Source organism: Lissotriton helveticus, chromosome 7 (genome assembly GCF_964261635.1).
Source record: "Lissotriton helveticus chromosome 7, aLisHel1.1, whole genome shotgun sequence".
NCBI classification, from domain to species: Eukaryota; Metazoa; Chordata; class Amphibia; order Caudata; family Salamandridae; genus Lissotriton; species Lissotriton helveticus.
This window is the reverse complement of record NC_136068.1, coordinates 1,724,267,727-1,724,285,769: the sequence shown is the minus strand read 5'-3', so window position 1 is coordinate 1,724,285,769 and position 18,043 is coordinate 1,724,267,727.

The following is an 18,043-nucleotide window of genomic DNA, read 5'->3' as shown; positions in this document are numbered from 1 at the left end:
TGCGTTCTAATGAACAAGCTGGGGTTGCACATCAACATGTCCAAGTGTGTCCCGACTCTGGTCCAGTGCATTCAGTACTTGGGAGCCTCCATCGATACGCTGTCAGCAAGCGTGTCTCCTTCGGAGGAGCAATGGTTATCACTGCTTCGGAAGGCTCAGGCTCTTATGACCTCTCCGTCGATGACAGTGAGGACGGTGTCTTCTCTACTGGGATCGATGGCCTCTTGCATCTTCCTGACGCCACATGCGCGGCTGCACATGAGACCGCTGCAGGAGTGCTTGGAGGATCAGTGGGATCAGAGGAGAGGATCTTGGGACGACAAGATACGACTGTCTCTGCATGCTCTTCAGTCTCTGAAGTGGTGGTGTTCAGCGGAGAATCTCCTCAGAGGGGTTCCCTTCCACAAGGGCATTCCCACTCAGACTATTGTGATGGATGCTACTCTCCAGGGCTGGGGAGCGCACTCCGGAGACCTGCAGATTCAAGGGACGTGGTCCCCGACCACATCAATTTCCTGGAACTCAGAGCTGTTCAATTGGCGCTGAAGGCTTTTCACCCGTCCTTCCAGACCAACTCTCTGTTTGTACAAACAGACAATACGACCACGATGTATTACCTCAACAAGCAGGGGGGCTCGAGATCGCGCACCCTGTCGCAGGAGGCGCAGGCGATCTGGCACTGGCTTCTGGCTCGAGGGCTGACGTTAACGGCTACCCATCTGCCAGGTGTGCAGAATGTTCAGGCAGACGCACTGAGCAGACTGATTCAGGAAAACGACAAATGGGTCATAAACGACGAAGTGCTAGGAGAAGTCTTCACAAGGTGGGGGACTTCAGACGTAGATCTGTTCGCCACCGCCGAAAACAGCAAATGCCGAGACTTCGCCTCCAGGTACTACCAGCCGGGGACGCTGGGGAATGCGTTATGGATCAACTGGTCGAACAGCTTTCTGTACGCTTTTCCACCCATTCCCCTGATTCCGACGGTTCTCATCAAGCTGTCCCAGTCCAGGGCGCGGATGATACTGATTGCCCCGGAATGGCCCAGACAGTGGTGGTTCACGGACCTGCTTCACCGGTCTCTCCTTCCTCACATGCGGCTGCCGTGCAGGCCGGACCTTCTCACGAAGTTCGGGGGCTGATGTTGCCCCCCAACCTCTCGTCTTTGAGTTTGGCAGCATGGCTCCTGAAATAGTGCAATATGGCCGTTTGAATCTTCCTGCAGATTGTATGGACATACTGAAGGAGTCTAAGAGACCTTCCACTAGGACTTCTTATGCGTACAAGTGGAAGAGATTTTGTATCTGGTGCAAGTCCAAGAACTATGACCCGACGACATGTAAGGAAGATGTCATCCTTCCTTATCTTCTACAGTTGGCGCAGTCTGGCCTTAATGTCCATTCTATTAAGGTTCATCTTGCTGCTTTGACTGCCTACAGGAAATGCCCTTCACAGACTTCCTTCTTCCAGATCCCTGTGATCAAAGATTTTTTGGAAGGCTTGAAGAAAGTGTTCCCTCCTGTCAGGCTTCCTTCGCCTTCATGGGAACTGAATGTGGTGCTGTCCAGATTGATGAAGGAGCCTTTTGAACCTATTCATAAGGCTTTGTTGCAGCACCTGTCCTGGAAGGCGGCGTTCCTCGTGGCCATTACATCAGCCCGCAGGGTGAGTGAAATTCAGGCGTTGTGTTGCCAAGGACCTTATACTGTATTTCATGCTGCTAAGGTTGTTATGCGTACTCACCCTAAATTTCTTCCCAAGGTTATTTCTGATTTTCATGTCAACCAGACCATAACTTTGCCTACGTTTTTTCAGAATCCTTCGTCTCCAGCGGAAAGGTCGTTACATTCCCTGGATGTTAGGAGGGTATTGAAATTTTATCTGGATAAGACCTAAGATATTCGTAGGTCTGACCAATTGTTTATCAATTATGGATCAGTCAGGACGGGTCGTGCGACCTCTAAGCAGTCTATCTCTAGGTGGATTGTGTCCTGCATACAGCTATGTTACCAAAAAGCTAATAAGACCTTAGGAGGTAAGCCTAAGGCTCATTCCACCAGGGGCAAAGCTGCCACGACAGCCTTGCTCCGTAATGTTCCGATTGCAGAAATCTGCAAGGCGGCCACTTGGAAGTCGGTTCATACCTTTGCTAAGCATTACTGCCTGGACACTGATGCCAGGGCAGACGCTCAGGTTGGACAGGCTTCGCTGCGAAATCTGTTCGCACAATAGTGGTGTTAATTCTATTTTCTCCACCGCCGCTTTGGTGTGGGGATGGGCTTGCCATTCTATTCACTAGATTATGACTATACACAGAGATCCCCTACTACAGAAGGAGTAGTTTCTGTCCTGTAATTCCACTTTTGTAGTAGGGGTATCTCTGTTATAGTCATAAGCGCCCTCCCGCCTCCCCGGTGGAGAGAGATGTTCATTTAAGGAATGCGACAGGTCTGGTGTGTTACGCCTTCAAAAAGAACTGAAAGTGAGAGGGACCTGCTATGCATTCTGGGATACTGGGAGAAGTTCTGGAAAGTTCTCTTAAAGGCACAGTATCCTATTTAAGCCACATAATGGCAGCCTATGTGCTTGTCTGTCCATGCCTTCCTCTCTATCATTTCTGAGTGGTTTTTGTAGTTAAAGCAAGGGAAATCTGGACAGGCTTTGCTGTTTGTGGATTTTTGGTGGAATGTTCTAGTTGAAGTACTGGACAGTGTAGCCTGTGGATATAGGCTGCATTATTTGTCTTTAAATTTTCTCTTGTGTCTTTGCAGTTCTGCAATTTTCTGACAATTTAAGAGATTATTTTTGATTGCCGGGGTCCTCGCACATGGGCGGGACTATTCACTAGATTATGACTATAACAGAGATACCCCTACTACAGAACTGGAGTTACAGGACAGAAACTACTCCTTCCTAAAAGTGGATAGTTTGTGGAAAAGAGCATGGTATGGTGGTCAGGTGAAGGAGAAGTTGCTTTGGTGGCTAGAGAATTTGGAGAACTTGATTGGTGAATTGATATATTATTGGTCTCTTTGGATTTTGTTTTGGGATCCGATGCCAGTCTGTGTGGATTGGATGCGAGTCATTAGGTAACTAAAGGAAGATGGAATTTGGAGGAGTTGTGCTACATATCCATTGTTTGCAGCTGATAGCCAAATGTTACATGGAGAATTAAGTCAGGGGCAGTGTAGCGTTACAGACGGAGAATGTCTGAGCCATGAGATAAATCAATCAGATAGGAGGCAGCAGCCCTTGCAATCCCACAGAACTGGTGAAGGGATTATGGTATTGGAGAACAAAACAGGGTTGAAGGCATGGACAGAGCAACTTTGTGGAAGGCTGGAATTCTGCTACCTGAGAGATACAGTGATTGGAAACTCAAATTGGCAGGATGAGGCCCTATTTGCATTTTTGCGCAACGAAGAGAAATGAAAACATTTCCCCCTGTGCTTTCATTTTCTATGTGTGCTGCTTAATACAGCTCACATAGAAGTTACAAAACATAATTTTTTAATGATTGTTTATGTGCAGGAAAGGAGACCTTCCTGCACTTAAACAATCATAGGCAATTTGCTGTTTCTATGTGTGCTGCGCAAGGCAGCACACATGGAAACAGCAAAATATGAGGAGAAATAAAGCATTTCTCCTAGTTTCACCTGTTTAAGACCAGGTTTTCCCTGGTCTTAATTTTGGAGCTGCCCCCTTTTTAGGATGCCTTTGTAAATAGAGGGCATCGTCAAAATTAATGGTTGTTGCGGTGGAACGCCATAGCAACACCCATTGCCCTCCCCTTTCACCCTAACTATAGAGATAAGTGGCTTAGCGCTGCCTTATAAATAAGCCAAAGCCCATATCACCACCACATCATCATAAAAAGTGACAGTGTGATGGCAATTGGGGCTTGTAGATATCCCCGTTAGTTCAGCATACAAACATAAACCCTAATGGCTTTGCCAATGCTTGTTCTTCGTGAAGCAGACAAGCCAGCATTAAAGCAGTCAAGCTGCAATGAAATGGTTCCCTTGTATGAAAGGATTTAGCTGCACCTCATGTCTTGCCACTCCAGGCAACGGTTATAGGACAGTTTCTGTGGCAGAAAAGCCTCAACTTTAACACTACATCACACTCAGAGGAAATTCTTTTTCATGCTGATATTCCATTGTCAAATGCACCTTGTCTACAACTCTGTCGTATCTAATTTAATACCACTTTACTTTTTTACCTATTACAAAAAATGGGGTAACCCAATACCAGTTTGTAGACCTTGGTACAGTTCGATACAGAAAACAATGGTCCTCAAACCAATCCTAAATGCAATATAAATCAATTATAACAATCAAATCCTTTCGAGCTCATAAATTATTACTTTTTTGCCTGACTCCTGAGTGGACGCCTTGTAATGGTGATTCCATTAGTTAGAGGCGCCCTTTTAGTGGACAGCAATGTGCATATTGGGATCTGGAAGTTTGTTTTTACCAATATTATTGTTGGCTTTAAATCCCCAGCGTACTGTAAAAAACATAAAGCCATGAAGGACTGAAGATGTTACATGTGATACGGGTCTTACAAGGAACGTGTTGAGGTGCAGTAAAAAAGGTTTAATCACTGGTTTATTGAGTGACACTACAGGTGAATTCTGCAAAGATACACAATAGCACCTGTCACAGTAATGACAATAATAAAAGGTCATGTCTATGCAATGCAATTGTCAGGAGTATTATAGATTGGAACGGAAGGAAACATGTAGTATTATACCACTACAAGCCACGGAGATCAGATTTGGAGATAATACCACAACATTGAACAAGCATAAGCAAAGCCTATTGGTCTCGTCTAATTAAGAGCTATTGGGTCTACTAAATTTTTTATCCATGTTGTACATCAGCGTGGCTGCTGTCCAGCATGCCTACCCGCTAGGGGCATAGAAGAGAGTGCCTGGGGTGTCATAGAATAGAGTGGAGTGTCGGAGAGTAGAGTGGAATGTTGTTGAGTTGAGTGACGTTGAGAAGAGTGGAGTGGAGAGTAGTAGAGTTGAAAAGAGTGGAGTAAAGTATTGTGAAGATGTGTGGCATAGAGTCACGTACAGTGGAGTGGTGTGGAAAGAGGAGTGGAATAAAGTGGAGTAATGTGTCATAAAGTAGAGCCGAGTGGAACAGCATAGAGTGGCGTGGCATAGAGTGGAGTGGAGTGTCATTAAAAGGAGTGGCCTAGTGTGAAGTGGTGTAGTGTGGAGTAGTGTAATGTGCCATTGGGTGGTGTAAAGTGTATAGGCAAAGAGTGGAGTAGAGTGGGGTAAAGTGTCATAGAGTGGAAGTGTATAGAGTGGGGTGGCATACGGTGGCTTACAGTGGAGTGACATAGAGTAGAGTAGTGTGCTGTACAGTGGAGTGGAATACAGTGGAATACAGTGTCATAGAGTGGAGTGGTATAGAGTGCAGAAAATGGAGTGGTGTAAAGTGAAGTAGCGTAGCATAGAGTGGAGTAATGTGTCGTAGATTGGAGTGGTGTAAAGTGGAGTGGCACAGAGTAGAGTAAAGTGTCATAGAAGGGAGTGGCATCGAGTGGAGTGGAGTGGCATTAAAAGGAGTGGCGTAGAGTGAAGTGGTGTAGTGTGGAGTAGTGCAATGTGCCATTGGGTGGTGTACAGTGGATAGACAAAGAGTGGAGTAGAATGGGGTACATTTTCATATAGTGGAAGTGCATAGAGTAGGGTGGCATAAGGTGGCTTACAGGGGAGTAACATAGAGTAGAGTAGTGTTCTGTACAGTGGAGTGGAATACAGTGGAATACAGTGTCATAGAGTGGAGTGGTATAGAGTGGCATAAAATGGTGTGGTGTGAAGTGAAGTAGCGTAACATAGAGTGGAGTAATGTGTCGTAGAATGGAGTGGTATAAAGTGGAGTGGCACAGAGTAAAGTAAAGTGTCATAGAGTAGAGGGGCATGGAGTGGCATAATGTGACATACAGTGGAGTGGTATAGAGTGGAGTAGTGTTCTGTACAGTGGAATGGCACAGAGTGGAGCAGAGTGATGTAGAGTGGAGTGTCATAGAGTGGAGTAAAATGGCGCAGAGTGTTGTCGAATAGAGTGTTGTAGAGTGGAGGTTTGTAGAGTGGAGGGTCATAGAATGGAGTGTCATAACATGGAGGGTAATGTCGGAGAATGGCGTTGAGTGTCATGGAGTGGAGTGCCATATAGTGGAGGGTCTTAGAGTGGAGTGGAGGGTCATAGAGGGGGGGTCTAAGTGGAGGGTTGTAAAGTGGAGAAAAACGTTGTAGAATAAAGTGCCATGGAGAGTCATAGAGTGGAGGAGAGTGGAGTGGCATAGAGTGGAATAGCGTAGAGTGGAGTGGCATAGATTGGAGAAGAGTGGCCTAAAGTCGAGTGGCATAGAGTGTCCTAGAGTGTCATAAAATGGAGTAGAGTGTCATAGAGTGGAGTAGAGTAGGGCAGAGTAGAGCAGAGTGGCATAGAGTAGAGTGGCATGGGGTGGAGCGCCATAGAGTGGGGTGTCACAGAGTGGTATAAAGTAGAGTAGAGTATAGTGTCGTAGAGTGTCATGCAATAGAGTGGAGTAGTGTAGAGTGGAGTAGAGTGTCATAAACTTTAGTGGCATAGAGTGTAAAGTGGCATGGACTATCATACAGAGTCATGGATTGTTGTAGAGTGGAGTGTCATAGAGTGGATTGTCATAGCCTCGAGTGCAGTGGCGCAGCGTGTCATTGAGGGGAGTGTCGTACAATGGAATGTTGTAGAGTTGAGTTGAGTGTCCCAGAGTGGAGTAGAGTGTTGTTGAGTGGAGTTGCATAGAGTGGTACCTCGCTGACATTAAAAACAACATTTTTTCAATTGAAATGACTATTACATTTGCACATACAGTCTTACTGATAAAACTATACAGCTCACAAACGATAATGTGTGGAAATTGCATCACCTAGTGTATTGATTTGTTTTGATCTCATGGAAATATTTATTTCAACCACACTTCAGAATTACAGAAAAATGTGCTTCATTTGTGCTTTTCTAATTCTGAAATATTTTGAAATATTTGCACAGTTCATTCACAGACATTTCAATTTTTTGGCAAGTTAGAAAAAAACGTTATTTTCCTGTACCCAGCAAGATTGTCAAATAAATCTTCTGAGAATGAAGTCAGAGAAAGAGAAGTAACTACCATGCTACCCTGGTAGACATAGCCTGACATTTGATCTCTGTCTTTGAGTGCACAGCAAATGTGACAAGATAAGTAGAAAATGTATAGGCCTGCTTATAGAAAGCAATAACTAATGGAAGAATACAGCAAACATTCTATACTCACTAGGATGGACTAACATAAGCTAAACAGCCTAAAAGCAATAGAGCCTGAAAACAGAAAGCAAGCAAATGAGAGTTACAAACCATAAAGTAAATGGTAAACAATAGGTAGATTGCATTCCCATGAAAGCTTGTTTACGCTGCGCTGTCTGGTAGGCTTTGGCCAAAACACCGAATCTGCAGCATAGTAACTTAATTGGCCATTTTTACATTACAGGAGTAAAATGGATCCTGTATTGAAGACCACAATGCCATCTGCCTATACGAGTAGGTGACCTATATGTAAGGTGTGGGGGGGGAGGCCAGTGGGGAGATTGTTTCATGATGATTCATCCTACAAAGAGACAGTTTCTTTAGAGACCCAGGGAATGGCCAAAACCAATAAGGTTACCTTGCAGGAGAAGATGAGAGCTGCTAGCCCTAAAGGGAAGAAGCACCAAATCATGTTGACGATGGAGTAGCCCATATATTCGGACACGTAGTTAGGCAGAGGCATCGTCACCACGGTTGACTGTGTGGTCACCACGGGCACCGCATCCTGAACGAACACCATATTGTTTTGTGGGTATTGGTAGGTTGGGTAGGGTGGGTAAACAGGAGCCGTAGTCACATACGGTGGCTGCTGCACTTGCATCGTTGAAGGATTGGGGTTGTAGGCTTGAGGGTTGTAGGATGGAGGGCTGTATGCTGGCAGATCCTGGTGGTTTCCTTTTGGGTTCATTCTTCTGATCTGTATCTCTTTTCTTCTTAACCTAAGTTAATGTATAGATCTCTTGTCTGAAATTCTGCCACAAAGTCCTCTCTTCTTTTCCTCCAGTTTCGAGTCTAGCTTCCAGCACTGCCTCACGTGCCACACACTCTGTCTGGTTGCCTTGCCTGGGAGTCTATGCCACAGAAACTAAAGAAAGTATTCTGTTTTCTGTGTTAACAACGGTTACCCGTGGTGCAAAATGTACAGCGAAGTATCTGAATGCAATTGTTTGACATTTGATTGACAGTATACGTGTAATCTCCAGCTTGTAAAGCTGACATTACATCTATTGTTCAATGCAGCCGTGCAGACTCTTTTCTGTCTTGTTCCTGTGCATGTTGCACTGGTTTATTTTCTTAAGAGGACGATTTGAGACACTTCTTCTTATGTTCTCGAGATACAACTCAACTGTCTTGTCTCAAGTTTAGGTGGGGTTCTGGCCTGATATCTGCTCTCTGGACCCCTGCCCTTCTTGTCCATTGACCTCTGCCTTGTAAAGGTATTGTGAGTCAAGCATGTCAACTGTTCATAGAACAAATCAATTTACCTTTCCGTTTTATCGGTTCTCTCACTCGACTGCAGGGCTTGGTGCAAATGCTACTTATGTACCTTGAGTTCCTACCAGCTCAACCAGGTCTTGTACAGATATTAATTATCTTCCCTCCGAGTACAATTAGAAATACAGAGCTGAATGAATGAAAAACACATTGGGGCTATTAACAAAGGCATTTTGGGGTAAATAAGGCAGTACTGTTCTAGGTAATGTTACTTGCCTTTGGGGCAAAAAGCATCATAAATGGGAATACAATGACAATATTCAAATTCAAAACCCCGCCGTGTCACTAACTTCTTGGGTGGGACTATGTCCTATGATGACCTCAGATCCTGTCAGACGGGCATATATTGTACAATTGTGTAGGCTGCGTGAAAAGAAGGGCTGCTTCTTAGAGGTTATGTTGTTTAATCATGAGTAGGAGTGATACAGAGATGGCTAGCCCCTTCCCAAAGCAGCAGCTACCAGGACTGGCAATAGTGACACTCAAATGCCTTCACATTCCAACAAGCAATGGTGTCAGACTTCAGCGCTAGACAAGGGGCAGTCTCTAATGCAGGGCCCAAACCTAATGTTACCATCATTGTAGTAAAGCAAATGTCCATTTTTCTGGTCTGACCATCCAATGCAGATCAAAGACGTGTTTAAGTATGAGAAGCATTCCATCCTCAAGGTCACTCTCTGAAACTTTGAAAGGTTAAGAGCAATGCCATGAGTGGCTTGATAAATGTATTAATACGACTAAAGAAACTCAAATACATTTAATTTCAGGGTTATAAAGAATGACAACCCTGGAGAGTGTTTTGCCCCAGGCTGGATTTTTGAATGTTATTAATAAAAGTAGCAGGACCCCCAATTCGACTTGTGCAACAATATATTTTCTTCCCAAGTCATGAGAGCATTATAGGTTGATTTTATGTAGTGCAGCAAGTTATGCAATTACAAACAAACAAGTAAGGTGACCCTATATGTTTTCCGTGAATAGCATAAAACTGCATACTAACGTGGAGCTAAAAATGAGTGGAGTGTAAAATTTTGTCCCGTGCGAAAATCTCTCCTTACGCATGTGTAGCGTCCTCCACAGCCTGGGTACTCATAACTGAATATGCCACACACGGAGCTTGGTCTTACACCTCTTCATTGCTCCGGGTGTAACTGTGAACTCAACATTAAAAACAAACTCTATTCACTGGACCCGAACTCTTAACGTCACAATTCTAAGGAGTTCGTCAGGAACCAAAAGGGTGTCGTCATTGAGATACATATATGTATATATACATTACAACTCCTCGATAAGTCGTCGTGGCTCACTGACCAAATGCTCAGATTGTGTCTTCTGAGGCTGTGAAGTGAGAAGAGAAGTGTCCATGACTGGCACTAGTGATGTGGGATAGATGCAGTCAGGGGGCTCTCTACAGTCTCAATCGAACCAGTCTCATTTCTTAACATAAGGAACAGGCAAATCATGAGGCAGATACCCGAAGTGTAAAGAATCTCATGTAATGGGCTTTCCAGAATTGTAAAACTTGAAGGATTCAGCATCAAAGGGAGCATCAGATTTGCATTTCCTCTGCTGTCACACCAATAATCGATCTTCTGCATTGAAAGTAGTGATTTAAGATGATGATACATTAATCTTTGCAGACAAAGCCCTATTATATCTCTTATTTACATCAGCAATGAAACTGGTCCTAAACAACTGGAAAGACACACATAAGACTTCATGTAAAGCATGGATGAATTGGATTATTCACCTCAGGGGCCCAGATAGTATTGCTCTTTCAAACTCTCCCTGGATATCGTCTACCAGATAACTGTGGGATACTCTGGATATCTATTTCTCCACACATAAACGCCCATGAACACATAGGTGCTATCTTTTCTTTTCTTTATGAGACTCTCTTTCTACATATTTTCCTAACCATAACCAATATCCAAAGATGTATTATATTCTGTCTGGTCTCTTGGATGTTTTAATCTAGTAAATTTTACCCATAGGACTCTGTTAACTACCTGAAGTATGTGCAGATTTTATTATTGCTCTGATTCACATTAATTTCTTTCTTCTTTCTTTTTTTTAGTACTAGTAGTTTCTCTCTTAGTATTGTTTTTATCTTCTTTAAATTGTATTTTGTGGATTAGTCAATGTTTATCTTTCAGTGCACAATATTTTATATCAGTGGACACCTTGCTCATACGTCTCTGGTATGTTGATATAGATCATTTTTCTTGTCTTTCCTAGTGATAATTTTAATGCTTCTGCCCAGCTGTGGTATTGTGCTAATTATTGCATTGTTGTACACTCTATGAAATATGTAGTCATTTGTGTTTTTGTTTTTTTATGAAAATATCTAATAAAAGTATTTGAATTCGAAAGTAGTGTTCTTGGCACATCAATGCTTGTTGGCATATACTTTCAACTTTTGCTTCAGACACAAGTCTGTTTGCGAAGCTCATCAACTGTTATAAATCTTCTGTTGGTCCATTGTGTTAACTTGGTCGCCATGGCTCTTCCGAACATCAGGATTGCAGGACTTTAACCGGTCGTTGTGTGTGGAGTCGATCGATAAGCTCAAAGAGCAGGGTGGAGAGCAGACTTCAGAGCAATCTTCTCCAATGTAGCACTCTGGATGGTCTTTTTAAGTGTTCTCTAAAAGTGTTTGACAGCACCATTTCCTTATTGCCAAAGAAGGGTAATTTTCTGATAGTACACATTGAGATGATTAAGAAAGTCTCTGAATTCTCGACTGTTAAAAGTTGGGCCATTACAGGCGTTAAGAATTAAAGAAACACCTCTCAATGACTCTTTCTGATTAATCGATGAGAGAGCTTTACTAATGGAAAACGGCAATATTCATCAATAACCACCAGTTTGGGGATGTCGATTGCCAAGAGGACCAAAGAATTCAACAGAGATTTTTCTCCCTTACATGTCTTAAGTAAATATGACATGTTCAAGGTACGTTGAGTGATTTGGGAGATAAGCAATTGGACAAATGACAGGCCTTCAACTCTCTTTCAACTCTCTCATCAAAATGAGGAAAACAAACTTGGTCTCAGAGCTTGTTTAGTGGCAACAATTCTATAAAGTCCTTCATGGGCCACTTCAATTACTTGTTGTTGCAGGCTCTCCGGAATGACAATTCTCAAACCTCATAAGAAATACCTTTTTTCAGTAAAAGACTATTCATCCTTTTTAGAACTTTATTTTCGCTGTCACTTGTGAGGTTGAGTGTGCCGTTTCCAGGATTGATGTGCAATATTATATTTTAGTATCAACATGTCACTAACTTTGCTTGTTGCAGTAATAATTTGCTCCAAAGAAATAGTGGCAGGTGTACTGGACTTTTCAATGAAGTTAATGTAGGCTTCAGTCGCTTTGGAAGGGGTACCATGACACTGTACTGGCACTCATGAGAAGTAGTCAGTAATCTTTCCCTGGTCAGTGCGCAATAGCGTAATCATATTCCTGTGGTCTCAAACACTAAAGTTCAATTCTAGGAGGCATCTTAGCTTTCTGATTGCCAAAGATGGTAAGCAAAGCTTAATGATGAGTTACAAGAGTGTAAGGTTTTCATGTAAGAATACGTGGAAATGTTCACAAGCCCACATCAATGCTAACATTTCTTTCTCAAGTTGTGAATAGGCACTTTCAGTTTGTGACAAACTTCCACTTGCATATGCCACAATAAGCCTTCGAGCATTTGGGTGTCCCCTGTCTTGGGTAAGGATTGCGCCTAACCTTACCAGACTTGTGTCAACAGCAACATTTGTATGAAGCTTCACATCAAAGTTTCTATTTCAGTGACGTTCTCAATTGCATGCCTGATTTTCTTTTCCATTAAACTTTGTTCACATTCTTGTGACCATTAAAATGAAGTATTTCTTTTTGTTAAGTCTCTTAAGAGAGCACATACCGTGGCAAAGTTACAAATGTATTGGGAACAGTGACTGGCCATGTCAAGGAATGAACGTTACACGGTAACATCCTCTGGGGGATTAGTAGCTCACAAAACGTGTACTTTAGCTGGATCCAGCATCATACCTGAATCAGAAACGATGTGGCCAAAGAATTTGCGGTTTGTTTTGTGTTTTACCCACATTTCACAGCAAGAAAGGTCCAGTGCACACAACGAGTGTGTGTGATATGATTGATCAGAGAAAAATGACAAGGATGGAGTCGCACAAACGTGTTCTTTTTGTGTCGTTTTATTGGAGGGTGGGTGGTTGGAACAAGAAAACCAGACGACACGTGTTTCATCAAGAAGGGTGTTAACCCGTGACTCTTCAGGGCTGGGGGTGGCATAAAGAAGGGAGGGTAGTAAAAGGTGAGACGAAAGAACACTTAACTTGATAAACAACATGGGGAAGAGGTATAGGCCAGTGGTCAGAGGGAAACCTACATGAGTGTGGAAATCAAAGGGTGGGGTGAGGGAGGACAATGATAGTGACTTCATGTGAGCAGTAAGAGCAAAATACAAAAAACCCAGGTGAGTGTGGAGTCGGTACTTATGCACATCACAAACATTATAAATGTACAAATGAACAGGATGTATGGCGTACATGCACGTAAGAAGTAAGATAAAAGAGGGAAAAGTAATGAGAAAAAGGGGCGGGGAAAATATGTTCAGCGCCTATATAAAGTCATAACAACCTGCAAAGAAAAACAGCACATATGCATGAGGAGCGGTAAAAGTGAGTGAGTTAAGTGGTGAAAATCCCTGTGGGAAAAAGGAGTACCGCAAGCATAATTTTTCACCGCCACATGTATAGACTTATCCTTTTTCCTCTCCATGTCCTCATCACTCCTGAAGTCATGTAATTAGAACTCAAACATACCAACATATGTACATGTTTTCCTTCTCCAGTTCGCTATCTCTCTCCGTAGGTAGCCTTGTTTACCGGACCCACACAACCGTCAATAGTATCTGTGAAAAATTATGCTTGCGGTACTCCTTTTTCCCACAGGGATTTTCACCACTTAACACACTCGCTTTTACCGCTCCTCATGCATATGTGCTGTTTTTCTTTGCAGGTTGTTATGACTTTATATAGGAGCTGAACGTATTTACTCTGACCCCTCCCCTTTTCCCCGCCCCTTTTTTCTCATTACTTTTCCCTCTTTTATCTTACTTCTTATGCGCATGTACGCCATACATCCTGTTCATTTGTACATTTATAATGTGATGGGCATAAGTACCGACTCCACACTCACCTGGGTTTTTTGTATTTTGCTCTTACTGCTCACATGAAGTCACTATCATTGTCCCCCCTCACCCCACCCTTTGGTTTCCACACACATGTAGGTTTCCCTCTGACCACTGGCCTATACCTCTTCCCCATGTTGTTTATCAAGTTAAGTGTTCTTTCGTCTCACCTTTTACTACCCTCCCTTCTTTATGTCACCCCAGCCCTGAAGAGTCACGGGTTAACACCCTTCTTGACGAAACATGGGTCGGCTGGTTTTCTTGTTCCAACCACCCACCCTCCAATAAAATGACACAAAAAGAACACGTTTGGGCGACTCCATCCTTGTCATTTGTCTGTGATCAATCATATCACACACACTCGTTGTGTACACTTGACCTTGCTTACATTTTACTACAAGGGAGGACTCTCTCCACCTTTGGTTTTCAGAGTTTAGGGTTTTCTCTGACCAAGTTGCACCAACCATAACCACCATCTCTTTTGATCCAACCACTACCTGTTGTGCGCCATCATACTTCTGAACACTCATAAACCCTTCGCTGAACTCTAACACATTTCACAGCATTTACAGTTAAACACGAATTCCCACGTAAACAACACACGTGTGTGAGCTATATCATGTTCCTTTTGAGTAGCTCCTGTTGTAAACGTATCTAGGACCCTATTTAAATCTTCCCGATTTATGCCCTTATGTGGTTATAACAAACCATATCCTTATAAAGGCATAAGAATCATATCCATATTAAGTCATAGCCAATGCAGTCCAAATACGGCAAGGCTACTCCCATAGACTCCTAGAAAGCACAACGGGTTCTTAAACAAACCAAGCCTCCAGCACCCGGGAATTCCCCCTGCTTCTGTATTGATTTGTCCTAGAACTCCTCGAGTCCTAAAAGAACTGCGAGTTCTTAGTGACTTCTTATGCCCAACCTTACGTCATACTCGGCACCTTCCAGGTATAAATATACCAGCATCTGCCCTAGCAAAAGACACGGTGGTGTGGAGCAGATCAGCTACCTACTTGCCCGACGCCCTGCTGTGGCAAGTGCCGAAGGAATCCGACCCTCCCATTGATGCACTGAGAGAGACGCTGTCTTTTCTCCTGCCGAGAAATCCAGCTCCAGTGTTTTCCGGTCACCCTTGCGGGTTGCTGGGAGATCGAGTCCTGAGAGAGAGATACAAGACCTCCTTCATTCTATAAACAAGGTACGGAGCTGATTCGACCCTTAGAGAATTCTTGATTCAGATTCTTGGCAAAAACTATCTTAACTTAAACTGCAGCTCACATACTCCTTCCCACATACTAGGCTTAGGTTAGGTACACCGGGGTAGGTGTATCTTAGAAGCACCAGTTGAGTACGTTAGTCATGGTTTTATCTATGTATATATTTTATCTATTTTAAACACCGTATGGCTTAGAAACCATACCATGCTTTTACAGTATTATTTCATAATACTCCTTTTACTGTACGCACTTTACTTTATAACAAGTATTGCAATTGTGGCAACTCACTTCTCTTGCATGAGAAAGAAGACTGTTCAATAAATAACCTCTTTTATTGAAAACGCCCGTCTCTCTATTTCTCGGCGCTTCTGGTGAAACTAAGCATGCACGATTGACCGAGTGAAATAGTTATCTATTGTTTCCGCGACTCTGGAGATATACTCCTTATTCTGGAGGGAGCAAAGTTGTCATGTTTATGTGGTTGTCAGAAACTAATCCCTTCTTGTCTATTTAGGAAAGTTAACACCTTCCTGTTTACTCAAGAAAGTTACTAGTGACCTCTGAGCTAGCTGGCATTCATAATTAAGTCTAACATATTCAATAGAGACCTAGTCGACCTAAGTCCTACGTCTAAACTATCGTTTATGTTATTCCAATGCGCAGAGCCTATTGGGAATATAGGAACTACACTACATGGCGCCCAGCGTTTGGTAAGGCGATAATTTAACGCTAGATACTAGAGTAACTCAGTCGTGCTTTTCACACAGACCCCTTTTTCCCGTAAATACTCCAATAGACGTCTGGAGTGGGTGAAAGGTTAATATCCGCCAAAACTTAGGAGGAATAGATTCCTATGTATTAGTTTTTGGTTTAGTCAATGTTGAAGGATACAGTGTTCCATAATATTGTGCACCTAATCTCTGTCTCCTTGAAACTTGCTCTGCAAAAATCCTTTCAGTCAGTAAAATGACGGGAAGTGACGACGAAAGAGATGCTATAGCAGATCAACTTTTAGCGGATGACACAACTCTCCAACATGATTACCCGGATGCTATAATCATCCCGGTAAATGTAAGGAAAATCATAACTATAAAACTTATAGAAAATTGAGTATCATCAGGAGGTGGTACAGTCATATTTGTGGTAGAGGCCCATGAATATTGGCAGACAGAGGTGTTCTATTCCTGGATACATATTCCAGCAGCAAATTTTGTGACACACGAGTTCCACTACTACAAAATAGAGGAATCTCCAACGGAATACGTTCCGTTTGAGAACATTGAAATTCCACTAACGTACCAAGAGCACCAGCTCTGGTTTAATGGCGCCCTAAAACATCAAAATCACTTCACCAGACTCGGTCCACTAGGTAGACCAGGAGCCACATGGCCGGTTCTAGCCGGCTATACACCACATCCTGACATTAAAGGAATGTCAAGCGGAGAACTTTTAGTTAAGCTAAAAGAATTAACAAAAGCAAATAGACAATTAGTTCAATTGACAATTGACGGTACAACCTGCCGCAAAAAATTGAAAGACACAGATATAGCAGAACAACCTTTTGAACTTGCCAGAATAATTGAAAAATCCTATGAAGAATTAGGTAGAGATAGTTTGGGTGGGAAACCACTAAAACCACAACTAACTGAAAATCCTGAAAAGAGCTTTATTAAAAATAATCTCATTACTACAAAAAAGAAGTGGGGGGTAATAAACAAACTACTCCCAGAGAAAAACATTTCCAGTCCAGAGGAATGTCTCCCCAACGGAGAAATAGATCTCCAGAACGGGGGGCAGGTCTCCGCAACGGGAGCCCTCTGAAAAAAGATACAACCTTAGAAATAGGGATAATTTAAGAAAACCTGACAGATATCAAGATAATGATACACGTCCCTCTCGATCTTTTCAGACTTCCTCATAGAAATCGGAAAGAAGAGGACGGTCAGAACACAAAGAAGAGCGCGTCAAGTCCAAAGACAAGGAACCTGCTCATCATAGTAAAAAATTACAATTTCCAAAATAGAAGGTAGCCAGTATTAAAATAAAACATGCCGAGGATTCTGAGGACACAACTCAAGAGCGGAGAATGGGCCCAGACAATGCTAGGCAGCGCTGCAGAAGTGACCATAGCTCGCAAGATCCTGATGAATCTTCTGGAGACAGTGGACACGAATGAATACATTCAAGTGGAAACTGCAGACACCAGAGTTAGTGTACCCCATAAATTATATGAAATAACATTACATATAGAAGGGGACAAAACTAGAAAAATAAGAGGTCTCATTTGGGAGAATCTATCTAAAGGCTATGACATCCTTCTAGCAGAGAAAGATTGGCCACCAGAGTTTGTCAGGGAGTGCCCACATGGCGAAGAAATGATTATGCCTGCCTTCTCAAATCACATTCCAATTCATAAAAAATACACATATGCTACAAAATGGGCAGTGGCCCAAGCACATGCATTATATAAAAATCATGTAGGATGGAATGAGGATTCTCCTCACCATAAAATTCAGTTAAAAAATCAACCTACTGCACAGAGGCAGTATCCTGTTAATCAAGAAGCTAAAAAATAAGTCAGGGAGATCTTAGATCAACTTGAATATCAGGGGGTGATTGAAACTTGCACCTCACAAATGAACAATCCTTTGTTTCCTGTCTCCAAGCCAGACAATTCATATCGTCTAGTTTTGGACTACAGACACCTAAACTCCTGCTGCAAAACATTTGCAGTACAAAAACTCACACAGTGCAGCACTAATGAATAACATTGTGCACAAAAAATATAAAACGACATTAGATATTTCGAATGGTTTCTTTTGTCAAAACATTGCACCAGAAAGCAGGTATTTGACCGCTTTCTCAAGTATGGGTGCTCAAAGGCAATTCTGTCGTCTCCCCCAGGGTTTCAAGAACAGCCCAGGATTATTTTCAGCCAGGGTAACAGAATTACTACAAATGTATGATGATGAGGCATTATCTTATGTCGATGA